The sequence below is a fragment of the Prinia subflava genome, chromosome 1, assembly GCF_021018805.1.
Source record: "Prinia subflava isolate CZ2003 ecotype Zambia chromosome 1, Cam_Psub_1.2, whole genome shotgun sequence".
NCBI classification, from domain to species: domain Eukaryota; kingdom Metazoa; phylum Chordata; class Aves; order Passeriformes; family Cisticolidae; genus Prinia; species Prinia subflava.
In genome coordinates this window covers 105,998,032-106,002,932 of record NC_086247.1, presented here as the reverse complement: position 1 = coordinate 106,002,932, position 4,901 = coordinate 105,998,032, and positions in this window count along the sequence as shown.

The following is a 4,901-nucleotide window of genomic DNA, read 5'->3' as shown; positions in this document are numbered from 1 at the left end:
AGAGCAGGAGCCAGGGAATACAACTCTTTCCTTGTATACATATCCTTGTAAAAACAAACCATGGTAGACTAGAACACGTTAGGTTTTTTCAAGATCCCACCACCTTCTGATTGTATTTATTGTTTGTTTGGGTTTGTTTGGTGTTTGGTGTTGTTGTTGTTGTTTTGTCACTTTGCTTGCAGAAGTCCTCCAGACAGGTGGAGCAAAGTTCATTCTCCATAAACTAAGGCATATTTGTGCCAACCTGCCACTTCTACTCTGGACATTTCTTGAGGGTATGGAGGTAGTCTCTTGACACCCCACCTCTGGGTATCCCATTTCTACCCTGAAAAGAAGCTGAAGAAAATATCTGGTGTCCCTGACCTCTTGGGTAATCAAGTCAGCATGAGGAAAACATGTACTTAACTAATCCACAGCCATACTTAACTAATCTCACTTACTGTAGTGAGAGTGTTTTGCACAGTGTCAGCATCTTGGCTAGCTAATAACTAATCTGTAATAACTATCCAGTTCTTACCACAGGATGTGCACTCCTAATTTTTGCAGAGGAGATGATCAGTTTTCGCAGGATGGGTATTTCCGTGGATGGGATCCTGTTTTACTCAAGTATGTCTGTGAAGAAAACTCAGTCCTTTCCCAGGCTTGAGATCTGCATTGAAGAGGAAGACCATGTTCAGCCTCCTGTAAATATTGACCAAGTGAATGTTTTTTTCCTCAGACTATTATTTAGCCAGGATTATCCATATAATTCTTCAGTCACTCTTGAGTCCTAGCATTATTTTGGATGCCTGTTTAGGGAAATCAATATTCCTGTGACTTTAAACATAGCTTTAGTAGAAATGCTTATTTCAAATATTAGCTATGTATTGTGCCCAGTATATACTGAGGATGTAGATTTCTAAATTCACTCTAAAATAACCCAGAGAAAGAACGGATGGGAAAGATTTTTAAAGTCTTCATAACAAATCCCAAGCAATTTCCAGAAACTATGTCAATCAGTATAATAAGCAATTGCACTCACAGTTCTTCCTTTTTGAAAGATTTGATATTGTATGTATAGGACTTCTTAATCCTGTATTGCATTTCTATAGCTTTTGAAGTCTCATTTAAACTTTGGAAAGTGAAGTTATTGGAAACTTGGCTATTCTCTTTTATTTGATGGCCAACCAAAATACTGGATTTGTCTTGTCAGATGTAAATGATAGGATAGTATGTTGTGATGTGTGTATTTTAGCAACCAAATCCTTGTTTGTAGAGGTTTTATGTTGACATGGGAATCATGCACCACTTCATCAGTAATTTCACTCCCAAACCAGGGTAATTATAATAAAACACAATAGAGTAGAACCAAGCCACAACTGAAACATTAGCTTTCTATCCTGTCCCATCACTAGTGAATGAGACGTGAAAAGTTCAGGCTTACCGTAACTCTTTCCTAGTGCCCAATACACAGGATTTCACACAATAAAAACAAAAAATTTCAAGTTTTTACTGTTTGGGATTTTTTCCTCAAGCAGAAGAGCCTACAAAAACACTGCCATAATTCAATAGAAATTCATTTTATGGCTTGCCCATCTCTTTTGAAACTTCCTTTCCTGATTATTTTTCTGTATGGTTTGATGTCTGATGAAACATGCTGATCTGAACTCCTCTTTACTAAGGTACCTACTAAGCTAATAGAAAAGTTTCTGTTACATTTCCATTTGCCCATACTATCATTTTTTCTCTACTGCTTTGTTGCTTTATTTGTACTTCTGGCAGCCTTGCCATCCTTAAGCAGTACCTCAGCTGCATCTGTTAGCCTTGTGAATTTAGGGCATAGAAAACAAATTTACTGCACTGCTATGATGCATTCATTTTTATATCAGAATAATCAACATACCTGAGGCAGTCTGGTTCCCCTTTAAAAAGCAACTGCACTGCCATGTCCATGCCAAGGGAGTTGTTCGCATTGATTTTCAGAATTAACTAACATAATTAAAAATACAAGGGAAAGAGTTCATTCTTCACCACCAGTTCAAGAAATAAAAATGTTTTTCTAATTATCCCTAAATGTACCATAAGTTATATCTTCAAAATAAGAAGCAGAAAGGTTTGGGTTACATTTATGGCTTAGTGTGAAGGAAAATTAACTAAGCTTACTTTGGCCTGATACATTGATGTCGTAGTGTCTGTTACTGTTTGATTCATCTGAAATCTCTTTCTAAGGACAAACAGTAGCTTTAACGAGAGCAGAACTGCACCCATTCCCTCTATCATGCCAAAAAAAAAAAAAAAAGGAAAAAGAAAGGAAAAAATCATCTAGGCTTAGATCCCAAAGGCTGGGAAGAAAATAAACAAATCAGCTCTAGTTCTACATGGAGTCAGGCAGATAATACTTTTAAAAACTTTGTCTAAGAATTTCTCCTTTTTAATTTGAGATCTCTTTGAAGGGTGTAGCATGGTGCTCAGAACACCGTCTACTACTGCTGGCTGCAGATTTGAGCTTTTTACCACCTCCTGATGGGAATATGTCTATGGATACTTATGAAGGCATTTACCAGAGGAAGTGTATGCACATTTCTGCAGCTCTCAATTCATAGACCCTTCCATACTCTTGCTATAAAAATCAGTAAGATGCTTAAAGATTCTTAAAAATTAGTTACAGCTGAACACAACTTTTGCATAAAAGGGAATAAAAGAGAGTATCTAAGTATTACTTATTTACTATGCATTTATGGAGCCGTAGTCTATTCATTTGTCTAAACCCCTTTTTGCATTAATCACCTTGAACTGCCTTTCTGCCCCTGCCTCAGTCTCTGTCTCAGAGCTGCATAATGTGTGGCTTATTGACTTTCAGTCTTCATGTGTAGCTATCAGATTTATTTGGTGCAAGAATAAGCTAAGTATTCTTCTCTTCAACTAATGCCTCACTTGTCAAATTATTGTTCCAAGAAAAATCCACCCTTAAGAGTCCCTATTCCAGCTCTCCTGAAATCTAGCTACCACCCTCAAACACAAGTAACTTCTTCTGCATCTTAAACAGCTCAGCACAGTGGTTTTTAATCCTGTCTCTTTGAAGAAGGTCCTAGGAATGTTTTCAGCCAACACAGTGATTTAAAAAACAGAAGAGAGGATGTTCTTCAAAGCTCCCCAAGACCTGAAATGAGCTGAGGATGGATGACCTTCCACACATCTTCAGCAGCCCACGCATCTGCAGAACACTGTAGGCTTGCTAGTAACACGCCCAGTGCCCACCGCTTACAGGCAGCATCTGCTCCCACACGTGGTCAGACCCCAGCTTTTGACAGAGCTCCTGCCTGGTGTGGGAAAAGTTTAGCTTGTCAGGTTTAAGTTGTCAAAGCCATTGTGCAGTGGTAGGTGCCAGCTTGGAGCCAAATAACCACCCATTAATTGCCTGCATGTTTCTTCCCCTCACGGACAAGCACAAAAGAGAACAAGATGGTAATCCCCAACAATGAAGTAAATGTGTACACACTTGGGAAATACATAAACATTTATTTATACGTTATAAATACATTTAAATATAAATATGTATAATGTATACATTATAAATACATTTCCTAACATAAACAAGAGGAAGGAAGCCACTGAACCTGTGATGAAAAAATCGTTTCCATCAGCCCTTGCTCTGTGAGTGTTGTGCCCATCACAGCTTCCCTGGCCTACAGGTGTGTGGCAGGATGTAACTCTGCCCAAGACAAGAGGGTTTCAAGGGAAGTTTAATGAGGTGTTCCTGAGCAAAAGAGGCTGTTGCTAATAAAGCCACAACCCCAGCAACAGCTCCAAGCTTTAATAAGGTACAAGTGCAAAATCAAAGCCTGTCCCCCGAAAAGGGACGCAGTTTTGTGGGCTCAGCACCATGAGACAACAATTCAAGAGTTTCTCCTGTGTACTGGAAAAGGAATCAACTGTGTTTCCTGAATTAACTACCAGTCAAAACACACCTCAAGAAACAAATCCAGCTCCTGCAGTGAATGACAAAGGATGTGGCCCACTGCTGCCTACACTGCTCTATGTTCTTTACCTAACAGATGGGATTTTCCACTACAATGAGGACAGTTTTAGGTTTCCATAACAGGAAAAAACAAGCATTTCCTTTCCCATTTCTGTACAGAGCAGAGTTTGACACAGCATAGAAGAGCAGCCTCTCTTCCTTTCAAAGTAACTCTACCAAGCACATGACTTTGCAACTAAAATAATCAGCTTTAACATAAGGCATCTCAAGCTGTCAACACTTTATGTTTAACAGTCTCTTCAAAGTCAAAGTTCCTTCTAGGAATTTCATTCATCAGCTTTAAGAATTCTTAGTTAAAAATTATTATCAAGATTTTCTTAATCTGTAGAAAAGCTTCATTATCTAAAGCTAAGATTAGATTTTTGAAGCTGATGATTTTGTTCTCTCATTTGCATTCTTTTATCTATGTAGTGGCTATATAAATGTATTCTCTCACTTGTATTACTATAAATATGTGCCAGCAAAAATTATAGAAAAGACATCACTATGAGAGTCCATATGATTTTAAAATTGCAGAACCATTTATTACAAATAAAATGCAGTGGAATGTAACCTAAACATAAAAGGGAATAAAACGTGATTTCTACTATTACATATGAAACATCTTTCTGTAATACATTTGTGAAGAAAGATTATGCTCTCAATGACTGTTTAGTTACTTTCTTTATCCAAATTAATCTACATGGGTAAAAAATTATTTAAAGTCTTCATAACAAATCCCAAGCAATTTCCAGAAACTATGTCAGTCAGTATAATAAGCAATTGCACTCAGAGTTCTTGCTTTTTGAGACTGGATGTTGTATGTATAGGACTTCTTCATCCTGCATTGCATTTCTATAGCTTTTGAAGTCTCAAACTTTGGAAAGTGAAGTGCAATATGAAA